This window comes from Opisthocomus hoazin, chromosome 7 (genome assembly GCF_030867145.1).
Source record: "Opisthocomus hoazin isolate bOpiHoa1 chromosome 7, bOpiHoa1.hap1, whole genome shotgun sequence".
NCBI classification, from domain to species: domain Eukaryota; kingdom Metazoa; phylum Chordata; class Aves; order Opisthocomiformes; family Opisthocomidae; genus Opisthocomus; species Opisthocomus hoazin.
The window spans coordinates 75452886-75477399 of NC_134420.1; the positions used below are offsets into that span (position 1 = coordinate 75452886).

Sequence of the window (24514 nt, forward strand, 5' to 3'; positions counted from 1 at the left end):
CTCTGCCCTGGTGAGGCCCCTTCTGCAGTACTGCATCCAGTTCTGGGCTCCCCAGTTCAAGAAAGATGAAGAGCTACTGGAGAGAGTCCAGCGGAGGGCTACAAGGATGATGAGGGGACTGGAACATCTCTCCTGTGAGGAAAGGCTGAAGGAGCTGGGCTTGTTCAGTCTGAGGAAGAGAAGGCTGAGAGGAGACCTTATAAATGCCTATAAATATCTGAAGGGTGGGTGTCAGGAGGATGGGGCCAGACTCTTTTCAGTGGTGCCCAGCAACAGGACAAGGGGCAACGGGCACAGACTGAAGCAGAGGAAGCGTCAGATGAACATGAGGAAGAACTTCCCTCTGAGGGTGACGGAGCACTGGAATGGGTTGCCCAGAGAGGTTGTGGAGTCTCCTTCTCTGGAGATATTCAAGACCCGCCTGGACAAGGTCCTGTGCAGCCTGCTCTAAGGGACCCTGCTTTGGCTGGGGTGTTGGACCAGATGACCCACAGACGTCCCTTCCAACCCCTGTGATTCTATGATTCTGTGAATGTATTTCTGCTGCATGGTAATTTGGGGTTTGCTTCTTTAATGGACTGAATGATGATTTCTGTTTAATGTCTAGAAAAAAGGGAACAGTTGTTACACCACTTCCTTTGAAGTAAGAGTTTTAGTGTAACTTTTGGAATGTCTAGAGTGTTCTTGAAGTTCGGCTTCTACTTATGATGAACATATATAACAAAGCACATGAGTCACAGCAAATCTACTCTTTGAATTTATGTATCTGAGAGCAAGAAAAATGGATTCACGTGAGTAGGTTAAGCTAAAACAGAAGTAAGTCAGGGCAGCCAGCCAGAAGTTGATGAATTTGTCATCTGGCAATTTTCTCATCGCCCGGTGTGGAGTGCACTCCCGAGCCGCGATTAACCTCCCTCTGGCCAGTTCCCCCACTTAAACCTGAGCATGATGGCACATGGTATCGAATACCCCATTTGTATGGCCAGCTTGGGTCTGTCTTTCCGGCTGTGTCCCCTCCTGGCTCCTTGTGAAAATTAACCCTATCCCAGCCAAACCCAGGACAGGTCTCAAGCCTCCTAACCCCATAGGAGCTGACCTTTGTATTTCCTTAATAACACCTTTTTCTGAAGTTTTACTGTAGCTGAATTTAACATCAAAAACACCAGGACAGCTGCAGTACTGATTTAATCCAGATACTGCTCATTTAACATGAATCTGCAGCCAGGGACATCACCCTCAGGAGCAGGCTGCAAGTGCTGAGCTGAAACAAAACACCCCTCTGCCCTGCAGCCAGAGCAAGCAGTGGACTTACAGTACTTCACAGAATCACAGAATCACAGAATCACAGAATAGTAGGGGTTGGAAGGGACCTCTGTGGGTCATCTAGTCCAACCCTCCTGCTGAAGCAGGGTCACCTACAGCAAGCTGCACAGGACCTTGTCCAGGCGGGTCTTGAATTTGCTTTGTCAATCTTCTTTAAATTTCTGTCCCAAGGAAGGGAGGTTCTGTGTGAGCAGATGTTACTGTTTGCCACTTTTAAAACAAATAATCATGCCTAATTTATATCTTCTGTTTTTGGGACAGGATGTAGACATGATCTGGCACTGAAGGATGCTAAAGCACACAAAAGGATATGAAATATTTCCAATGCGGTTACAAGATGTGTATTTCGCAACAGCCTAAGCAATGTTATTTGCAAATAAGATATTATTTATGCCCTGAAAATATTAAAATCGTGGTACAAATGACCACAAAAATAGGATAAAATGTCTCTTTTTTTAATGAAAACAGCAGTATGTTGTGAAAGAGTGAATTCTCAGTTGGTGGAAGAAGAGCGACTGACCCTAATGGTAATTCACGCCCTGGGGGTGCTGGACGAAAGGCTTCTCACAAAGCCAGACAATCCCTGCCGAAGGTGATGCAGCACCTGTGCTGTCACTGGGATCACAGTGGGAGGGAAAATTCACACGGAGGGAAGGTCTCAAATTTGGAAAGTGTCATGGCAGGATGAGAACTGCCTCCATGTCTGGGTTTCCATGAAATTCAAGGGTATGCAGGAGTGGGCAGAAGATCCCTTGGGTGGTGCTGCTAACAAAAACATGTCAGTAATCACGGAAAGCTGCCATTCCCTCCCTGCAGCAGCAGCTGACACACACTGGGTCAGCATCTTCACAAACTCACTTGTGATATGCCTTTAATAATTGTTTCTGTGAGCAAGTACATAACAAGAAGAAACTGCATGTTCCGTAAATACTTTTACTGGTGTTTATTATACAAAGCTGCATTTGTTTAAAGATTATATATATATGTGTGTGCTCTTTATTTAAGTCTAATATATTAAAGATCTTTATCAGTCTTGCTATGCACACATAGTGTGGCATCCTGTACAACATTATACTGTTGAATGCAAACATGAAATTCCACTGCGTGAAAATTCAGGGATTCAGTTCACCCTGTGTCTATTTGGTCCCTGGAAACAAAAAGTGTAACTGTTTGAGAGGTGCAAAAGAGTAGCGGGAGTCAGACAGTTCCTGCGGCTTTGCTTCAGTAGGATTTCCCTTTATACTATATGACAGCTTACAGACTGGGAATGACTGTTGTTCAGAGAATTTTTTCCCACATATTTCCCACCATTCTATGACTCTATGATGTGTGGAAACAATTCAAGAAAGCGTAGGAGGAATGAGAACCGTTGCGATAATTTTCTACAAGCCTAGATAATGAAAAAAATATCAAGATACACTTACAAAATGACAACTCCATACACGCAAATAAGAGAAGGATGGAGGGTTTTTTGAGAGTTATAAGAAATTATATGCTTGAAATACACCGAGACATGCACTTGATTTCCTATTCCATGGACTTGCACCTCAAACACTATTAAAATTCATTAGAACTTGACATTGTTGATCTTCTGAGCTTTCTAAAAATTCAACAACAGCTAGGAAAATAAGGAAAATAGTGAAGTTATTGTATAAGGATACACCTCCATTCATCACTGTCTCACATTCTCATCAGGGTGTAGCACACAAGACAGTCTCCAGAAGTTCCCATCACAATTATTGAGCTTGGCAATCAGGACAAATAAGAAGTAGAATCATTTCCAGCAGCCTTCCAGATCGTTAAAATTGAATAAAGGCTGATGAACAAATATACATAGGATACAATTTAAACAATCACATTCCATCTGTCAGGGACACAGTGAAAAATAATTGCATAGCTGTATAGAACAATCTAAATATGTATGCAAGAAAATCAAAATATTCAGGACTCAGATAGCAAAAGACAACAGCTGTTTCTTTATCAAAGAGAATAAGAATATTATTTTTTTTTCCTAAGAAAGCCATTTGATCGTAACAGAAGTTTTCCACAACCAAAGAAGTGCGAATGTAAGTATAAAGGGGAAAGCAGGAGGTGATCTTCACTTAGGAAGATCAGAGCAGGCACTGCTAACACTCCAAAATCAGACCTGGAGCAGTCTACCTCTAGTAAAACTGAAAAATTATAGGGTCAGGATGGAGATAAACTGTCCTCTGGTCCAGTTCTGGCCTGCTGCAGTTCAGATAGGATTTCCCATAAGAGATCTTGCAACTTCCAGAACGGAGATGACACAAAACATTGCAGGTGTGTGGAGTTGAGTTGTGTACAAATTGCCTTCCACTGGAGCAGGTTGCTCAGAGCACCATTCAGCCTGACCTTGAACACTGCCAGGGATGGAGCATTGACCACCTCTTTGGGCAACCTGGGCCAGGGCCTCACCACCCTCATCATACAGAATTTCTTCCTCATATTTAATCTAAACTTACCCTCTTTGCTTTTCAAACCATTGCCCTTTGTCCTGTCACTACAGGCCCTTGTAAAAAGTCTCTCTGCCGTTCGTATAAGTCCGTTTTATACATTGAAGGGCCACAATAAGGTCTCCCCGGAGCCTTCTCTTCTCCAGGCTGAAGACCCCCAACTCTCTCAGCCTTTCTTCACAGGAGAGGTGTTCCAGCCCATGGATCACTTTTGTGACCCTCCTCTGGGCCCACTCCAACAGGACCGTGTCTTTCTTGCCTTGGAGAACTCTGAGCTGGACACAGTATTCCAGGTGGGATCTAATTTCTAATTCCCTAAAAGACTTCTTTGTATGTTTCCCTAAAATTCTTTATTAATAGTCCCCAGTTAAACAGTTCTTAATGTTCTTAGGAGATTCCAGTAACAGAATTATGGTAAATATTAAATATTAAATATTAAATAGGTAAAAGTGTGCACCCAAATCCAAGTTCATTTAAGACTGAAGTGGCGAATTGATTCACAGCTTAAGAAAGGATGGAAGTCCCCAGTGCAGGAAACAAATATCTTTGTGCTGCCCAGCAGCAGCTCCCAGCAGTGACCACACTCTCATCAGAGATCCTGCCTGGGACTGTCAGAGCAGCACGTCTTTGCTGGCAACCGTCAACCCCTTCCCAAAGCCACTGTTTTCCGTTCTGCAGGGGATGGAAATCGCAGCTACTCTTACTGATGGTGCCTCCTCCTTTCCCTTGCACCTACTGTGGGCAAAGCCCAAAGCCGTTGGCACAAGGCAGTGTGCTAGAGAGGCCACAATCCACCTGTATTTGTGCTCTAGCCTGCATTATGGCGCTTGCAAACCTGCTGCATTTCTCATACCACCACATTTCTACAAGTTACATTCTTAATTCACTGTAATAAATTTGCTTGGTTGCTTTTGCATATTTACAGTATCCAGAGAATACATACAGTGATTAACATACTGCATTCTTCATACAGAAAAGTTCCTGAATGGTTACTTTAAGTGAAAAACTCATGCAGCCATGAGCAGCACTACCATAATGCTTGAGAAAGTAATTAATTGAGTGCAAATTCTGAAGCAGCCTTTACAGTATATCTTCTTTAGACCTTAGCATTATGTAAGTTCTTTAAAATTAACCTTCATACTCTTGTGTTTGTATTTCTGGAAGATCTTCTTTGTTAAACTTGATTATTTTCTAATGCAAAGACATCATCAGCACTTCTGTCTAAAGTTGTTTCCAGTGCTTAATTATGCTTGGTATGAAATTCACAGAAAATAAGGTTAACAAGTCGGTGTGAGCTGAGCTGGCACCTTTTGAGCATTTTGCACTTTCCCTCCCTGGGTTTTGACATAGACCCAGGTGGCTGCACGTCATCCCAGCTAGGAGGTACAGAATTTGGTCTCTGTATTTGATATTGTTCCACTAGAGGTAATGCAAACCTCCTCTGACTGGCTAGCAGGTAAATGTAAGGAGCTATTGCACTATTGCAAGTTCTCACACATTTGCAGCATTCACCAAGACACAGTGTGGAAATAAGTCATTAAAACATCCTCCCTACCCTGTTGGCAATCCATTCTGCACTGAATTTCTGAATAGCTGCCTAACTGCAATTAATCTGACACAAAATATTCTAGCATAAACCACACACCTTCAAGATAGTCACCACTTGTTCTCACAGCACTGGTCAGAGAAAAAACAAAAGATCGTGCAAAACCAGTTATTCACTGGTAATGTCATTGAAGTGGAGTCTAGTCAGAATAAATCAAGGAATCTTAGTTTTATTTTTCACCCCATTCTCTTAACTTATGTAAATACATAAGGAAAATTAGTGCAGGGTCCTTTATGTAAACAAAACTGATAATCCAGACTCAGTGCACTCCATAACCCTGTTAAAACTATCTCATTTTCTATTTCTTTAAGTTCATATACTTGCAAAGGAATACAGGAAATTCTTTGTGAAAATTACAGTTGAAGCTAGCACTAATATTGAATGATACTCTGAATATAACATTACTCAGTGGGAAGCATTTTTATCAGCCTGGATTACTCAGTAGAACAAGTAACCAGGTCTTTAATTAATCACTGTTGAGTTGTTACCTAACAGTTTCTCAAAGAGATATTTATACTCAGCTTGTTACCCTGAAATTGTTATGCAAATTTCTCCATTTGTAGGAGTAAAATTATCACTAGCAGTACTATCTGCTACCCACAGAAATTTAAAACACTGTTTGGTGAGGCCACTTACGTTCTACATGATTCAGATTTACTTCTATACTGACAGTCACGGCATGAGCATTTCACTTATGAAGGAATTTGTTTTTATTATACAAATTATTATTCTACATAACTTATATAGATTATACGTAATATACATGTCAACAATGTGTATGTTATATAATACAATGTAATTATCATTATAATAATACAGTTATATTTATAATGGATTCAATAAACTGTATAAACTAATTTTCCTTGTTTATTATATAAATACAGTTCAACCATATGCTTTCTGGATCTTTGATGGGCAGGGGCTTATACTCAGCAGACCTATCTACAATACCTGTTTCTCAGGAGTAACATCTTCCTGCTAATTAAATCAAGAGAGATGATAACAGCCCGGGGGGGGGGGGGGGGGGGGGATTTTTTGCCTCCCTAGAATTCTCTAATCCCTTCCTTTTCATTTCAGATTGTCCTGTGAAGCTTAGGATGCCTCTCTTTTGGCTACAACCTTATTATTCACTTCTAAACAAGGCTCAGAACTCATGACATGAGTTATCACTGTATAACAAATTAAGATATAAGAAATCTAATTAACTCATTTTAATTACCTTTGTTTTCTTGGTAAGCTAGGTCCCACTTATTTCAAATTTCCCGTCTTTTCTTTTTGCTGCTACAGATCTGGATTTTATTCTAGTAAGGCCTGTAGACTGAAAACTGGTCCAAAATAGAGAATCATACTTTGTAAATAACAAGGATTTATGGGTTATCCAAGGCAAATCATGCATGACCAATTCGATTGCCTTCTGTGCTGAGATGACTGGCTCTGTGGAGAAGGGTTGAGCAGTGAACTTTGTTGGCTTTCATTTTTAGCAAGGCATTTGACATAGTCTCCCGTAAAATCTGAGTGGCCAAACTGGCAAGAAATGGATTTGATGGGTGGACTGCAGCGTGTGTGGAAAGTTTGCTGACCTCTGGTTTTAGAAAGCAGAAGATTAGCAGAACAAAGTCCAAATGACAACTATTTGTGAGCTGTGACCTTCAGGGCCCTGGGGCCAACGCTGTTAACCCTCTTCATTAATGACCTGGGTGGTGGGACAGAGCACACCTTCAGCAGTCTCATGGGGGGTCCTGCTGGAGTATCAAGCCCCACGACAGGGTAGGGCACCTGGAGAGACACTGCCTGTTGAGACGAGTCTTGAGCTTGTACATGGACTGCCTGCATACAAGGTGAGAAAATGCTAGAGGAAAAAGCATAGCTAATTGAAACCAGGCTGAGGACTGAACATTTCATTAGAGAGCTATCTTTTAGAAACTGTGCAAGTAAACAATATGAAACAGGTGACCGAAGTGATTTATTGTTTTGTTTTTCAGCTTGTTGGTGTAGTCAATTTAACTACATCAAATTAAGCCCCACAACAGATGTCATTGCAAGACCAGGTTTGGAAAAGAGCCTGGACAAGAAAGCATCAAGTTCCTTTAAAAGTACAAGAGATATATTAGGATTTCAAGTACAGAAGAAAGAAGGGGTGGGAAAGTCTTCAGAAGAAACTTAAACATGAGTTGAAGTAGAACATTCAGTTTTCAAAAATTAGGAAAACACAAATTTATGGTCAGAATGGTAAGAAAAAAGACAATTTCAGATTCATCAACTGTAATAACCTAATGAGGATGGCTCTGTGACACAGTTCGCAACGTTCTCATATGACTAATTACAATTCTGACCTCCTTTGGTAGGAAGCAGGTACTATATGGGAAATTTTTACATAAGTCAATTGAGAAACATGATTTAAGGCCCAGAATATCTGCTTTTGCTCATGTAAGATTGTCTGTTTTAAAATGTTGGGACAAAATTTTCCAGGGAGAGGAGAGAGAGGTCTTGATCAACTACTGAACTGAGTGATCTACTGAAACAAAAGGACGTTGCATTACACCTCTCTCCTCTTTCTTCATATTCCTGACTGCTGAGAGGGTGCACTGACGTGCACTAGGGTTAGTGCATGTGGCAATTTTTTTACTTTAAATACAAGCTAGGAAAAAAGGTCTACAGAGTGCTTTATTAAGATCTTAAGATTAAAAAGGCACCCTAGGAGTATGTAAAGACTCTGACAGCAGCCTCATAAAATGTGACATAGCTTGGCTTTGAAGTAATGTCTAGAGATCAGCCTGCACACTTCTATTGCGTAATTTCATTATTTATTACTGCTGACTTTTACAAAATCTTGAAAGACACACAGAATTACACAAACTGAGAAGCAGATCTTCCCTTTAGGTTTCAACTGAAAGAAATTGAGTTGAACACAGACTTTGAAAGGAGTAGTGAAATGCAAATTATGTATTTAGGGATTAATACATTTTAAGTAGATGGCAAGTTAACAGCAAGCCACCTAAGCAACTGTACAGTAGATCTGGCAAGATGGCACTAACTCGAGATCCCGGGTTTGCTGCACGGCCATTTTCACAGTGAATAGTAGGAATATCTGTAAATGATCAGTAGCCTCTGACTAAATCTACTTTATGACTGATCAGAAATCAGATACAGAAGGCAATCAAACATTAGAATTTCTTCTGAGTCACCTAGGTTTTTAAAAGTTTTAGGTTTGTAAGGATGCACATTTTCTGCAAAGTTTAACATACCTTCTCATCAGACAGAAAAATGTGTCCTGTTCATTTCTAAGTCATACCTTTCAGACATTTAAAAAGAGTGATTTTAAACCTTTCTGCCCAGGGACAGCTCTTAGACAGGGGACAGCAGCATCCCACCCGACCTGAGCTTACCTTTGTAAAATCTTTCTGTGCTTTTTTTCTTTGTGCTGAACACAGAGAGTTGTAACAGACATGCTAGAACTGAGCCCAGGACTGCAGTCACAGAGGCAGGGCACATGCTAAACGAGGTAGCACCCCGTACCTGTACAGCAGCACCGGTGAAGAGGGGGTCAGTGCCAGCCCAAAAGCCTTGCTGGTGTCAGTGCCTCTACTTAAGTGGTTCCTTTCCTTACCCACCTGCCTGCAGGTAGACCATTTGCAGCACTGCATGTACTGAACAGCTGTGCCACACATCTGATATTCCTAATGAAAAGGTATTCTGGAGGCTGAGCAGAGGCTGTCCATACAACTCATCTGGCTAAAAGTAGGTGGATAATGCTGTCTCATGTGTCGTATTGACTGGGAGCAGTTCATCCCACTACCTTCTGTGAGATGAACAAAACTGCAGATACCCAGTCAGAGGCTGCAACCACATGCCTGGACCAAGAAAAGGATCGACTCTCATGGATACAGTGCAACAACAAACAGGGTGTCTCATATCCACATCTTCCTCTGCTCTGCTTTCCGTAACTGCAGCCTCATCATTCTGAGCAATGCCAGTAGTGTGTCCCCCAGGCAGCATGCAGCACCTTGCACTATGCCAGGCATCCCAGTCCTGAGCAGCAGAAGGGGCTGCACTCACCATCATGTGCAAACCACAATGCCTTGCTACCAGCTCAGAGGCCACTGGTAATGTGACTCAGGTTGCGAGACTGGGTTTGGCTGGTTTCCATGACTGCCCAGTCATGGACGTCTTGTACAATTTATGGAAGCAGGCATGACAGCAGTCAAGAGAAAAAAGATACGAAAAAGAAACATCTCTTCTTTGGTACTTTCCTCTTTTCCAGTTTGCATGGCTGTCATGGTTTAGCCTGGCTGGACACCCAGTGCCCACAAAAGCCGCTTTATCACACCCCCCCTCAACTGGACAGGGGAGAAAAAATATGACAAAAGGCTTGTGGGTCAAGATAAGGACAAGAAGACATCACTCACCAGCTATCTTCATGGGCAAACCAGGTTGAACTTGGGGAAATTATTTTACTTTATCGCCAATCAAATCAGAGCAGGGTAATGAGAAATAAAACCAAATCTTAAAAACACTTTCCCTCCACCCCTCCCTTCTTCCCAGGCTTAACTTTACTTCTGTATTCTCTGCCTTCTCCTCCCAAGTGGTGCAGGGGGACAGGAAACAGGGGCTGCTGTCAATCCATCACACATTGTCTCTGCCGCTCTTTCTTCCTCACACTCTGCCCCTGCCCCAGCGTGGGTCCTTCCCACAGGTGCAGTCCCTCAGGAACAGGCTGTTCCAGCGTGGGTCCCCTGCAGGGTCACAAGTCCTTCCAGCAAACCTGCTCCGGCGTGGGCTCTCCACAGGGTCACAGCCTCCTTTGGGCATCCCCCTGCTCCATCATGGAGTCATCCACGAGGTGCAGGTGGAGATCTGCTCCACTGTGGACCTCCATGGCTGCAGGGACAGCCTGCCTCACCACAGCCTGCTCCATGGCTGCAGAGGAACATCTGCTCCAGCGCCTGCAGCATCTCTTCCCCCTCCTTCTGCACTGACCATTGGGTCTGCAGGGCTATTTCTCTCACACAGTCTCACTCCTCTTTCCTGCTGCAAAAATTGCCATTACGCAGAGGTTTTTTCCACATTATCACATTATTACAGAGGCACTACCAGAGTCGCTGTGGGGTTTGGCCTTGGCCAGCAGCAGGTCCATCTTGGAGCTGGCTGGCATTGGCTCCATCAGACAGGGGGAAGCTTCTGGAAGCTCCTCACAGAAACCTCTGCTGTAGCCCCTCCGCTACCAAAACCTTGCCACGCAAACCCAGTACAATGGCAGTTCACACAGGAAGGGCAGCGCACATTACCAGACATTGGGCTGCTGACCGCTCTGCTCACTGCAGGCTTAGTCCATAGCCCCAAAGGTCACCTCAGCTAGCTGTTGGCTGTGCAAATCTACCCAGCACCTTGAGGGGTTAAAAACATTTTTGCCTTAAGTTGCATACCCACCAGGTGAAAGTACTGGAGAAGGCTGAAGGTATCTCTCTGATGGCAGGCTGACCATTTGTGTGATGTCACCAGAAAAATTTGTGCAACCCCATGATGCATTGTTCTCCATTACTGCAGAAGCTTTGTTCTCCAGCATCGCTGCAGCCTTAGAGAAAACATTTATAAAAAATAGCATCATCTTACGGGAAATGCACCAAAATCAATCAAGGCAATTGGAAAGTTCTCAACCACTGTCCTATGTTCACTATGTCCATAAAACACCAGAAGCTTCATTTTGTACAATCAGACTTTCTCTGCTCTGTTCAAAGAAATATCTTGATCAAGAAACTAAATAATGTTTGTGAAACAAGACAGTTAAAATAATTGCCAATTGTCATTCATGCTAATGCGTTTGTAAATTCTCATGTTCTGATAGTACACAAGCTATCTGAAATACTTTTTAATAGTAATCTGAAAATGTGGTTTCTACAACTCAATTGTACACTTTAGGTTTAGCTAACACTGAAAAATAAAAAGCAACCCCCTTTACCTCACCCAGTGCAAGTAAATCATATGTAAACTCTGCCTTCCCACATTTTTTAAATCCAGAAGCGGCCTCTTTAAAAATAATCTTTTCAGGAGAAATATTTTATAGGGATACATGAAAAGAGGGGAAGAAAAATCAGCTTCAAGCAATGAGGAAATACAGGCAAATGAATTGCACAAAACAAGCAAATTAATCATATATGCTAATGAAAATTACCAAATAAAGTTAGATTATTGTAGAAAAATTGTTTGGTCTTGCAATATTACATACTAATTCAACACAGCTTGCACTATTTAGAGTCTGATACATGCTTTTTCAGTTAGGTACTTTGAGCCATGATGTTTGTATTCACTTTACTTAAGATAATCTCATTTAAACAGTAAAATGCCTGTCTTTCCTGATACCTGTAAATGTAAAATTTCCACTTACCAGAGTGATTGTAATTAAACTAAACTAGATCCTGGCTGTTTTGAGAAGACAGGAAATCTTTAAGATAAAGAGGCCCCTCAATAACACTACTTAGACAAACTCGACTTGCTGTTTTGAGAAGACAGGAATGCTCTAAGATAGAGAGGCTCCTCAGTAATTCTAGCCCAGACAGCTCAGCCTTGGGAGGGCAGATGTACCAAGCTACAGAGAGAAAGAGGCACCAAGAGGGCAACAAGACCGGAGCAAAACAACCTGGAAGGACAGGGTATACGTAATCTTAGAACTGAGCCTGCGCAGAAACAAAGGTCAACCACCGGACACTGTGACGAGGAGTATAAGCCTTCATCTTGAGACCCCCAAAGACCACCCGAGGATGCTAACAGACATGCGTGAAAGATATTGACATATGTTAATTTGTTCTTGGAAAAGTCATGAATATGCCAAGCATTTCTCAGAAATATAATGAATATGTATATTGTGATTGTATTTAACCTGAAATGACAGGGTGTTTGGCGCGCATGTTTGGAGGAGAGATCCCCTGTGTGCCTGGCGCCGCAATAAAGAATACCTGATTAATAGGCCCCTGATGATTGAGCTTCAACTCCGGCTTTTCACGGCATCATTACAATAATGATATAACAGAATGTTTCAAGTTAGATTTCCCAATTTATCTTTTGTTACATGGTCTGAGAAACTGAAAACTCACAGTGCAAATGAGTCAATAACTGTTCTAGCTATGTGCTGTTTTGAAATCATGACTTTTTTACACCTCTGTTGCTATTGTTTAGCACGAGTTTCATTAATGTGTCTGCTGAAGGTTTCATTAGCAGGTAGCTGAAGGTTTCATTAGCAGGTAGCTGAAGGTTTCATTAGCAGATATCCATTGGAGCAGTCTTGCCCCTGTCACAGAATCACAGAACCACAGGGGTTGGAAGGGACCTCTGTGGGTCATCTGGTCCAACACCCCTGCTAAAGAAGGGTCACCTAGAGCAGGCCACACAGGACCTTGTCCAGGCGGGTCTTGAATATCTCCAGAGAAGGAGACTCCACAGCCTCCCTGGGCAGCCTGTTCCAGGGCTCCGTCACCCTCACAGGGAAGAAGTTCTTCCTCATGTTCAGATGGAGCTTCCTCTGCTTCAGTTTGTGCCTGTTGCCCCTTGTCCTGTCGCTGGGCACCACTGAAAAGAGCTTGGCCCCATCCTCCTGACACCCACCCTTCAGATATTTATAGGTATTTATAAGGTCCCCTCTCAGCCTTCTCTTCCTCAGGCTGAGCAAGCCCAGCTCCGTCAGCCTTTCCTCACAGGAGAGATGTTCCAGTCCCCTCATCATCCTTGTAGCCCTCCGCTGGACTCTCTCCAGTAGTTCCTCATCTTTCTTGAGCTGGGGAGCCCAGAACTGGATGCGGTCCTGTGCAGCCTGCTACTGTGCCTGACCCTACTTCGGCAGGAGGGTTGGACTAGATGACCCACAGAGGTCCCTTCCAACCCCTACCATTCTGTGATTCTGTGATTCTGTGGCGAGGAAGGATCGCTCCCAGCCATCCCTGACAGAGTGCACCACCAGCACACAGCTCCGGGAGCTCAGTGCCTCCGTCATGTGAGCTGCCATGCATCTGAGAAGCCTCGTGGGAGAGAAGCATCGACGCACCCACCGCCTGCTCCTGGGTGGTTGAGGGTCAGGCAGCCGGCACAGCAGAAGAGGAAGGTGGCAGAGGCAGGGAGAGAAGCCTCGGGGCAGTGAAGGTCTCCTGCCAGTGCTAGGAGATATGGCAAGTTGTGCATCCGGGCCCAGCCCCGTTGCGCTTCTCCAGTTCTCTGCCTGTCCCTGCCTCCATCTCCTTTTCAGGCTCTCTGGCTCCCTGAAGTGTTTTGCTCTTCTGTCAACACTGCCCTGTTTCTTTTCGCCTTCTACGTTTTTTTTCTATGTCTCTGTCTTTCTGGCTCCCCACCCGTTACTATTTCATTCTTCCCACACAGCCTTCTTCGCCCTTCCTTGGGAAAACTGCAGTTCTAGGTCTCCCTCTACCCAGCGACCTGCGTTTGTTCTTGGTGACCCCCTCTGCTCTGCACTGTGTCGCTCCTCCCGTTTCCTTTCCCCGGGGCTGTCTGTCAGGCTCCCTCTCCCGATGTTTAACTTCTTACCCTTATGGCCAGTACTTCGTCGCTTTCTAAATTGTCTCCCTATGTCTGCATTTAACCAGTTCCCTGTCTGTGTGGTTTATCTCTTCCTGCCTGTCCTCTGCTTCATCACTTTTTAAATTTTGCTTCATCTATTTACTTTGTTGAGCCTATTTTAATTTTTTTCCCCTCTCTGTTCTTCATCCTTTTGCTTTTGAGATTTTCTCACTATGTCACCTTTTATCCAGTTTGCTTTCTTTATTTTTTGATTTTTTTTTTCCTGTCTGTCCCTTACCCATCACTTTCAAAATTCCTTTTTTGTGTCTACTTTTATGAAGCTGGTAATCCCTATTTTAAATTGTTCTTTGTTGGTCATGTACCCTCTTGGATTTAAAGTCATTATTAAGTTCACTGTCCCTATTTTTAGATTTTTTTATGTCCCTACTTGCTGTTGCTTTTTACAAGTTCCCTCTTTCTACTTTGATCATGTTTGCTGTGTTTGTTAATTTTTTTCTTCTCTTAGCACCATCATCTTTTAAATTTTCTTTCAGCGTCTCTATTTTAATTCACAGTCCCTATTTTTAAATGTTTTGCCTTTATTTCCCTAATCCCCGTTGTTTTTAAAATTTTCTACTGTTATGCCATTCGCTGGATTTATTTCTTCTCTTTCCTTAGTTCCTTCGCTTTTCAGATTCTCTATGTCTCTGTTTAGTTTGCTGTCCCTGTTTTCTATATTTTCCCTTTATTTCCCTAATCTCCATGGCTTTTAAATTTTCTACTTGCTTCTCGTTTGCCGCCTTTATTTTAGAATTTTTTTCTTCTCGTTTTTCCTTAGTGTCGATGCTTTTTTAGATTTTCTTCTTCTCTCCGTTTTCGCTCACCGTCGCTACTTTTTAATTTGTGGCACGCGACGCAGATCAACGCGTTTTGCGCTGCCGCCGCGCGCGCTGCCGCCCACCGCGCCGGCACCTCGCGGAACCGCAGCAGGGCCGGAGCCGCCCTCTGGCCGCAATGCGGTACTGCAGCCCGGCGCTCCGCGCAGGGACTGGCCCCTCCGGCGCGCCGTCGGCGCGTGGCGCATGCGCGGTGCGGCTGAGCGGCATGGCGGCGGCCGGGCGGCGGGTGCTGGGGCGGCGGGGGAGCAGAGAGGCCAGCGGTGAGGCGCGGGCTCCCCTCCGGCGGGTGCGGGGCTGCGTGGTGGCTGCCCAAGGGTGGTGGGACGGGAAGCTTCGAGCCGCCCGCTGCGGCGGGCTGCTGGTGCGCTGGAGGCGAGGCGGGTGCGGGCAGCCCCGGGGCCAGAAGCGGGAGGTGATGGAAGGGAAGAGGGGAAGGAGGCGGGCACCCCCCGCAGCTCGCCAGCGCTCCCCCGGCCCCGCTCGCCCCGCGCAGCCGCCGCCAGCTCCAGCACGTCCCCTGAAGCCTGTCCCGGAGCCCCCGGCCTCCCCCAAGGCCCGTGGTGCGGGCGGCACGCTGGCCCTCGAGCGTGCCTCAGTCTCCCTTAACGCGGTCGCCGCTGCTTCTTTCTCTGTGGCAGGGGCCGCGCTGAGGACGAGTTTGTCCGTTCCTGCCCTGGGGATGCCGTTGGCTGCGCCCGCTCCAGGCTTGTGTGGGCTGCGTGTGCCGGGCCTCGCTCTCCTGGTGGCGAAAAGGGAGAGGCGGAGCGCTGAGTGGCTGCGGACAGGAGCTGGCGTGGCTGAAGCTGGAGAGTCCCGAGAAGGCTGAAGAAGAAATGGAAGGCCACCAGGCTGGCAGCTGCCTGGCGCTGCAGGCAGGAGAGAGCCTGCCTCTGCGGGTGAGGAAGGCTCCCTCTTGGTAGCCCGCAGCAGGCCAGGCCGCCAGCGTGCCCCGCAGGGTCTGTATGTGTCACCAGCAGCAGCATGGTACGGTTGTGGAGCGCGCGAGCGAGGTTACGTGCCTAGGGAACCTCGTCTCGTCAGAGCTGCGAGACATGCGTGTTTTCTCTTAGGTAGAGGACAGCCAAGCGACCGGAGTTACGGAAGAGGAAGGGAGGAGAGCAGGGGAGAGAAGCGTCTGAAGCGGCAGAGTCTCCCGGCAGCGCCGAGAGCGAGAGCTGCGGTGAGTGCCAGGCCCTCGGGGCCCTGTCGCCCCTCTTCTGCGTCCCGAGCTGTCCCCTGGATCCCTCTCTCTCCCACGCTGCTGTGATTTTTTTTTTTTTTTCTTTTTCTTTTCCTTTCCCTGTACCTCCCGCCTTCTGTCTGTGTTTGTGTCCTGCTCCCTCTCCCTCTTTTTCTCCCTCCAGAATTTCTCTAGCTGGCTCCCTGTCTCTATTTCTCTGTCCTGCTGCCTGTCCGGTCGTTTCTTGCTATACGTCCCTGTTCAGCCGGCTCTCCCTTTTTTGCCTTTCTCTCCTTCTCTGTCCTGCTTCATGGCCCTTTCTTGTCTTTCTCTCTCTCTCTCTGTTCTCTAGCCCCTTGCTGGTTTGTTTTGGGGTTTTCCTGCACCCCCGCCCCCTTCTTGGTCTCTTTGTCTAGATCTGACCCTTTCTTTGTTTCTCGGTCCCTTTTTTCCTGTTCGCTGTCCTTTTTCTCTCTCTGTCTGTGTGTCCTGCGCTCCGTTGCCATCTTTGTCTCTCCTTTCTTCTTCATCTCCTCCCCCTGCCCCCATCTCTCGCTCACCGGCCCTACGCTTTCGTGCTCCGTCTCTGCAAGGCTCCTCGTCCCTGTTTTTCGTGATTTCTCTACCTCTCTGGCGTTTTCTTTCGACCTTTCTTTCTCTCTGAGCTCCTCGGTCTTCTCCCTTATCTTATTTTCCTCTTCCTAGTGCTCTGCCCTGCTCCCCATCGCTTGTTTTCTCTCTCCCGTTTCTCTGCCCTGCTCCCCCACCCTCTGTCTCTTTCTCCATCCCCCTCTGCTGCTCCACAGCAGTGTTGTTCCTTTCTCCAGCTTTCTGACCTGCTCCCCCCCGACCCTGGTTGACCTTCCCAGGTTTTGTTCTGCGTCTCCATCCTGCAGCTGTCCTGATCTGTCCTTTTATGCCCTTCTCTTTCTGTCTCTTTTCGTGTGTCCCCGCTGCTTTTTTCCCGTCTCTGTCCAGATTCCTGTCCCTTTCCTTTCTCTTCTTGCTGTCCTGGTGCCCTGCTTCCTCTTGCTGTTTTTTCTGCCTTTCTCTCTCTGCACCATTCCCTCTCCCATCCTTTATTTCTCTATCCCCCTGTGCAGATAGCTGTCACTTCTTTCCTTTCTCTCTTCCTCGGTATTTTTTTCTTTCTCCATACGTCTCTCCCACTGCCCGTCACGGTTACTTCCCCCCCCCTCCCCCCCATGCTGTCCTGCTCTCTGTCCCTTTTCTCTCTCTGTCATTTTGTCCTGCTCCCTGTGTCTGTTTTTTTAATTCCTCCCTCACTGTCCCTCAGCCCGGTGCTGTTTTTTCCCTTTTCCGCCTCTCTCTCCTGCTGCCCACTGAGGCTTTTCCCCCTCCGTCTCTGTCCTGCTCCCCTGTCTCTTATTTTTGCCTGTCTTTCTCTTTATCCTGCCTCCCTGTCCCCTTTTTCTCTCTCAGTATCACCTTGTCCCACTCCCTTTCTCTGACAATCTGTCCTGCTCCTTGTCCTTCGCTTTCCCTTCTCTATCATTCCCCATCCTTCTTCTGGCCTTTCTTCCTTCTCTTTCTACCCTGCTGCCGCAGTGCTTCTTTCTCCACCGCCGTCCTGCTCCCTGGCCCTTGTTTCCTCTCGCCGTCCCTCTGTCCTGGTTCCTGTGCCCCGGTTTTTCTGTTTCTCTGTCCTGCTGCCTGTCTGGTTGTTTCTTGCTAGACCTCGCTGTCCAGCCGGCTCTCCCTTTTTGCCTTTCTCTCCTCCTCTGTCCTGCTTCCTTGTCCTTTCTTCTCTTCTTCTGTCTCTCTGTCCTCTAGCTCCTTGCTGGTTTGTTTTGGGGTTCCCTCCCCGGCACCCCACCACCACCCCACCCCTTCTGGGTCTCTTTGTCTAGATCTGACCCTTTCTTTGTCTCTGTGTCGTGTGCTTTGTTGCCGTCTTTGTCTCTCCTTTCTTCTTCATCTCCTCCCCCTGCCCCCATCTCTCTCTCCCTCTTTCGCGCTCACCGGCCCTACGCTTTCTTGCTCCGTCTCTGCAAGGCTCCTCGTCCCTGTTTTTCTTGATTTCTCTACCTCTCTGGCGTTTTCTTTCGACCTTTCTTTCTCTCTGAGCTCCTCGGTCTTCTCCCTTGTCTTATTTTCCTCTTCCTAGTGCTCCGCCCTGCTCCCCATCGCTTATTTTCTCTCTCCGTTTCTCTGCCCTGCTCCCCGTCCCTCCCTCCTTTTTCTCTCTGTCATTCTTTCCGCTTCCCTGGACCTCATTCTCTCTGCCATCTCGCGTCCTACTCCCTGTTTGTATCCCACCATCCTGGTCCCCATCCCTCTCTTTGCCTCTCTATCCCTCTGTCCCTGTTTTTTCTTTCTCCGTCTCTCTGCCCTGCTGCCTAGTTCTGTCCAGTTCCCTTTCTGTTTGCTGGGTTGGTTTTTTTTTTTTTTTCCTCGCTTCATTCCTCTGCCTTGCTCTGTGTATTCTGTCCTCTCACTCTCGCAGTGTCCTGCTGTGTGTTACCCATCCTTCTCCCTGTTGTTTTTTTTTTTTTTCCTCTTGCTCTGTCCCTCTGTCCTGCTGCCTGGAAGTAATTTTTTATTCTCTGCATTTCTATTCTTCTGACCATGGCTGTTTTTTCATTCTCTACCTCTCTCTCTCCTGCTCCCCACCCTTGCCTTTCTCTCCCTGACGTTCTTTCCTCTTCCCAGTACCTCTGCTTTTCTGTGTCCTTGCACTCCACTTCCTCCGTCTCGCTCTATCACGCTGTCTTGCTCCCCATCCCTCCCTTTCCTTTCTACCCTTCCGATGTGTGTGTCCCCCGAGCCCCCTTTGTACGTGTCCCTGTCAACACCCTTCTGTCATTCTTCTTCCCTTGCTCTTCTTGCTCTTTTTCTCTCTCTTCCTCTGTGCTGCGGCCCATCGCTGTTTTTTCCTCCTCCGTCCCTTTGTCCCGCTCCCTGTCCTTGTCAGTTTTGCCCTGTGCTCTGGCTCCAGTCTTTCCTTGTTTTCTGCATCTCTGTCCTTTTCCCTGTACCCTTTTTCTCTCTGCTCCTCAGTCCTTCTCCCTCGTCTTGTTCTTCTCTTTCTGCCGTCCCTCTCTTTTTGTCTGTGACCCTCTGTGCTCTTCTTCTCCTTCTCAATTTGGAGTTGTGTTATGTGTCCCCCTTCTCTGTGTCTCTTTTCTGCTGTCCTGCTCCCCAGCCCCATTATTTGTTGCTTCGCCCCTCGGTCTTGCTCTCAGTCCCTGTTTTCTCTCGTGCTCCGCCTCGCTGCCGTTCTCTCTGTTGCTCTCGTTTGCTGTCTGTCCCAGCGTCCTGCTCCCTGTCGTGCTCTCTCTTTCACAGTACCTTTCTTTCTGGCGTCCTGTCCCTCACCTGTTTTCTCTGTCACTCTGTCCTTCCTCCTGTCTTTTCCTTGTCCCTCTGGCCTCCTACTCGTCGCTACTTTTTTCTTCCTTTCTCTACCTCTCTGCCTCTGTCCTGTCGCTTTCTTCCTCTCTCTCTGGGCAGTGTTTCTTTCTCCATCTGTGCCCCCTCCCTGTCCCTTTTCTCTTATTCTCTCTGTCCTCCATCCTCCCCGTAACTCTTTGTCTGTGTATCTCCCTACTGCTGCCTGTCCCTTTGTTTCTCGCCATATGCCCATGTCCAGCTTGCTGTCCCGTTATTCTCCTCTGTCCTGCTCCTTGGCCTTTTTTCTAGCCCATCACTGATTTTACTTTCTCCACCTCTTTGGCCTGATCTGTGTGTCTCCTGCCCCCGTCCATCTGGCTTGTTCCCTCTACTTGTGTCTCCCTCCAGCGTTCTTTATTCCCCTGATTCAGTTTCTCTCTCGATCCGTCAGTTCTGCTGCCCGCTCGTCATTCTCTCTCTGTCTCTCTCTCTTTCCCTCTGTCCTGTTCCTGCGCGTAGTGCGCGAGCAAGCGAGGCTACGTGCCTAGGGAGCCTCGTCTCGTAAGAGCTGCGAGACATGGACGTTTTCTCTTAGGTGGGGGACAGCCAAGCGACCGGAGGTACGGAAGAGGAGTGCAGGAGAGCAGGAGAGAGAAGCGTCTGAAGCGGCAGAGTCTCCCGGCAGCGCCGAGAGCGAGAGCTGCGGTGAGTGCCGGGCCCTCGGGGCCCCGTCGCCCCTCTTCTGCATCCAGGCTTTCCCCTGGATCCCTCTCTTTCCCACACTGCTGTGATTTTTGTTCTATTTTTTTCTCCCTGCCTCCCCCAACCCCCTCCCTTCTCCCGTGTACCTGCTTTCTCCATCTCTGTCTGACCAGCTCCCTGTCCCCATCTTTTAGGTCCTCCCCCTCTGCCCTGTTACCCGTCGCCATTTTTATTTTCTCCGTCTCTCTCGGTCTGGCTCAAGGTCCTGATTTTTTTAAGTTCCTCCCTCTCTGCCCCGTAGCCTGTCACTTCTGCAGGTCTGTTTCTCCACCCTCTCCCTGTGCGGCTCGCAGCCCCTCTTTCGCACTTCCTCCCTCTGGAGCCTGTGGCCTGTTGCTTTCCCCCCCTCTTATTTCTCTCTCTCTGTCTCCCCGCCCCTGTTTTTTCACTCCTCCTGTCTCTGCCCTAGAGCCCGTCAGGAGTTCTTTCATTCTCTGGCTCTCTCTTTCCAGTTCCCAGGCCCTGTCTTTCAATTTTGTCCTCCTCGGCCCTGTGCCACGGTGCGATTTCGTTTCTTTTGCCGTCTCTCCCGGTCCGGCTCCCTGCCAGGATTTTTTAATCCCTCCCTCTCTGTCTTGTAGCCCGTTGCTGTTTTCTCTGTCTCTGTGTCCCTCTGTCCGGCTCCCTGTCTTTACTTATTATTTTTGTTGAGTTCCTCCCTCTCTGCCACGTACGCGGTGCTGTTTACACTTTCGTTCCCGGACGTCTCTCTGTAGATTGCTCCCAGTCCTGTTTTTTTTAATCCCTCCCTCTCTGTCTGTCGTGGTTTAACCCGGCAGCCGGCAACTAAGCACTAGAGAGCCGCTCGCTCACAGCCCCCACCCCCGCCCCGTTCCCTCCCCAGCGGGACGCGGAGGAGACATGGACCAAAGGTAAAACTTGTCGCTTGAGATAAAGACAGTTTAGTAAGGCAACAAAGGAAATACTGCTGGTAATGCTAATAACGATGATAATAACAGTAATGGCAACAACGCACATGCGAACCAAACTATACGCAGTACAGTTTCTCTCACCACCCGATGACCGGTGCACAGGCAGTCCCCGAGCAGCGATTGCGGAACCCGGAAATCGCAAGTTTCGCTAAATTCCAAAATAGTTTGACCTCCCGGACGAGAGCGGGTTCCAACTCGCGGAAACGAGAACAGCCGATGCCTGCCCCGCAGCCAGCCCCCATTCCTAAGCTGCGCGTGACGTCTGTGGTACAGAGTATTTCCACTGGCCAGCTTGGGCTAGCCCTGTAGCCTGTCGCAGGTGGTGGTGGTGTGTCTCCCCCCCGGCCATTTCTTTCTCGTTGCGCTCTGTCCGGCTTCCTGTCCCTGCTTTTCAATTCTTCCCTCGCTGCCCTGTGGCCCGTTGCTGTCTTCCCTTTTTCTGTCTTTCTGTGTATGGCTCCCGCTGCCTTCCTTTTTGAAATTCCTCCCTCTCCGTCTGGGAGCCCACCGTGGTTTTTCCTTTCTGCGTCTCTCTCTGGCTGGCTTCTGCTCCCTGGGTTTCAATTTCTTCCTTCTGGGCCCTTTAGCCTGTGGCAATTTTACTTCTTTCTCGGGCTCTGGATCCCAATTTTTTAATTCCTCCTCGTCTCCCCTCCCCCGCCCCTTTTTCCAGCTCCCTCCCCGGCTCCCTATCCCTGTGTTTTAATTCCTCCCTCTCTGCTCTCTAGCTGTCGCTGTACTTCCCGTATGCCTTGCTCCGCATCTGGCGCCTCGTCCCTGTCTTTGCATTCCTCCCTCTCCTCCCTATAGCCTTGTCTTTTGTCATCTCTCTGGTCCAGATCCCTGTTTTTGCCGCCTTCTCTCTCTGCCTTACTGCCCCTGGCTATTTTTTCTTCCTCCCGCTCTGACTGCCCGGCTCCGGATCCCTATTGTTTCATTCCTCCCTCTCTGTCCTGTAGCCCGTCGGTATTTTTTCTTTCTCTAGCTCTCTTTGTCTGGCTCCCTGTCCCTGTTGTTCAGCTTCTTCCTTCTTGGCACTGTAGCGTGTTGTGACTCTCTTTCTTTCTCCACCTCTCTGTCTTCCCAGCTCCTCGTCCCTCACTTCTAAGTCCTCCCTCTCCGTCCTGTTGCCTGTTGGATTCAGCCCTGCCCCCCACCCCCCCCTTCAGTCTTTCTTGCTTGCCGTGCCTGTTTTTTAAGTCCTCCCTCTCTGCCACATCACCCATTGCTTTTTTCTTTTCTCCATCTCTCTACGTGTGTCTCACTGCCCCCGTTTTTTAGTTCTTCCTCTCTGCCCTATGCCCTGCTGCTGTGTTTGCCTTTCTCGGTCCCTCCCTGTGAGGCTCCCTGTCCCCATTTATTAACTCCTGCCTCTTCTTCCTGCACCCACCACTGTTCTCTGCGATCCCCATCTCTCTCTGTGTGGCTCCCCGTCCTCAGTGTTTAATTCGTCCCTCTGCCCCCTGTAGCCCCACGCTATTGGTCTGTCTGTCTCCATCTCTCTGTGTCCAGCTCCCTGGCGCTGTTTTTGGTTTCCCCCAGCCCATCTTGTAGCCCATCACTGGTTTTGTTTCGTTGGTTTTTTGGTCTTCCTCTGTGTCTCGCTGTCCAGCTCCTGGTCGCTGTTCTTCAATCCCTCCGTCTTCCCTGGAGCGTGCTTTTTGCTTTTTTTCCATTCTCCACTGTGCTCTGTCCGGTCCCCTGTTGCTCTTTATCCATTCCTCCCTCTCTGCCCCGTGCCCCGTCACTTCTTCTCCTTTTATTTCTGCCTTTCCCTCTGTCCGACTCCCTGTGCCTGGTTTTTAAATTCTTCCCTCTCTGCCCTGTCACCCGTGCCATCTTTTGCCTTTCTCGGTCTCTCTCTGGCCAGCGCTCTGTCCTTATTCATCGATTTCTTCCCTCTCCACCTCGCAGCCTGTTGCTTTTGTCCTTTGTCCTTCTTACTTGTGTCTGTCTCCCTCATGACCCTGTTTTAGAATCCCCCCCTTTCTTTCTGTACACATTGCTCTTGGGCTTTTTGCTCTCTGGCTCTCTTTTGTTCAGCTCCCGCTCCCTACTTCTTAAGTCTTCCCTCTTTTCCCTGTAGCGTGTAGCTATGTGGTTTGTTTCGTGCTGTCCTACCCGCTCTCGCCCCTTCCCTCCGTCGTTTGCGGTCCCGGCTCCCCGTCCATGTTGTCTCATTCCACCCTCTCTGCCCTGTTTTTGTAGCTTTTTTTTTTGTCTTTCCCCGTCTGTCTCAGTCCGGGTCCTCGCTGTCCCTTTCCCTGCTTCGTGCTTTCTCGTTACACCGCCGCTGTCCAGCCATCTGTCACTTTTCTCCTCTCTTGTAGTGGCCTGCACCCTGCTCCTCATTTTTGGCAGCCTCTGCCGAGCAGCGCGTCGCTCCGGGAGCCGACTGACCGACTGTTCCCCGCTGGAGCAACGGGCGCAGCTGCGGGAAGGAGTGCCGAGGTGTCGGAGGGGCAGAGGGAGCGTCGGGGGCCCCGAGCCCCGGCGCAGAGCGGCTCCCGGGACTGGCTGGGTGCGTGACTGAATAAAGACCTGCGGTCCCTTTTGCCCTCGCGGCTGCGTTTGTGCTTGGTTTGCACGGGACGAGGGGCTGCACCAGAGCCCAGGGGTGGAGGGGACGGGCTGTGGGGCTGGGGCGACGGCCCCCTGTTCCTGCCGGGCTCCAGCCGTGGGCCGGGGCCGGGGGAGCCCCGGGTGCGGGCAGCGGGGCTGACGGCGACGGCCCCTCCCTCTGCCGGTGGAGGGCCCGGTGCTGCCGTGGCCCGGGTGGCCGTGGAGGGGCCGGTGCGAGCCGAGGGAGGAGCGGAGCCGTGGCCGGGCTGCGGCTGCAGCGAAGGAGAAGGTGAGCGTGGGGTGGGCGGGGCGGCCGATGGAGCGGCGGGTCCCGGGGAAAGCCCCCGGGAGGCGGGCGGGGGTATCTGCCGAGCGGGGTCCGTGTGGGAGGCGAGGAGCGGCGGGGGTCCGGCTCCGTTTCGGGCACGGTGACCCCGCAAGCCGAGGCCCGCAGCTCCCGCGGCGTGCTGGGAACTGTAGTGCTGGGGCGCGGCGCGCGCGGTCGGCCGCGCTGCTCCCCGGGGCATGCCGGGAGGTGTAGTCTTCGGGCTGCCGGGCGTCCGAGCCGCGCTGGCCAGGGCATGCCGGGAGGTGTCGTTTTCAGGGACCCGGCTGGCGGGCAGCCGCAGTGCTCTCGGGCACGTGCGGCGAAGCGTCGTCCTTGGTCCCGCCACAGCCCCCGCTGCGCGGGACGAAGGGTAGTTCTGTGGCCGGTTCCGTGTGTTTCTGCAGCCTTCCCGCTGCGCCCGGTCCCCGGAAAGCGGTGCGGCCGCGCCTGGAGAGCGCGTGCCGCGGGGCTCGCTGCTGCCACCCGGTGAGCAAAGTGCGGTACTGCGGCTCGGGTGGCGCCAATGCGCGGTCCGCCGTGTCAAGCGCTCGCTGCTGCCACCCGGTGAGCAAAGTGCGGTACTGCGGCTCGGGAG

General features: G+C 49.0%; 2 long non-coding RNA genes across 2 annotated transcripts; both read left to right on the forward strand.

Annotated features, from left to right (window-relative positions):
* Positions 1 to 7050: 7050 nt before the first annotated feature.
* LOC142362075 (uncharacterized) lies at positions 7051 to 11325 on the forward strand. Its single transcript, XR_012764631.1, has 2 exons — positions 7051 to 7241; positions 7386 to 11325. It is a non-coding gene; the product is annotated as an uncharacterized LOC142362075 (long non-coding RNA).
* A 4119-nt stretch (positions 11326 to 15444) lies between these two features.
* LOC142361932 (uncharacterized) lies at positions 15445 to 20676 on the forward strand. The gene is made up of 3 exons (XR_012764531.1): positions 15445 to 15785; positions 15872 to 15981; positions 19931 to 20676. It is a non-coding gene; the product is annotated as an uncharacterized LOC142361932 (long non-coding RNA).
* The last annotated feature ends 3838 nt before the right edge of the window (positions 20677 to 24514 follow it).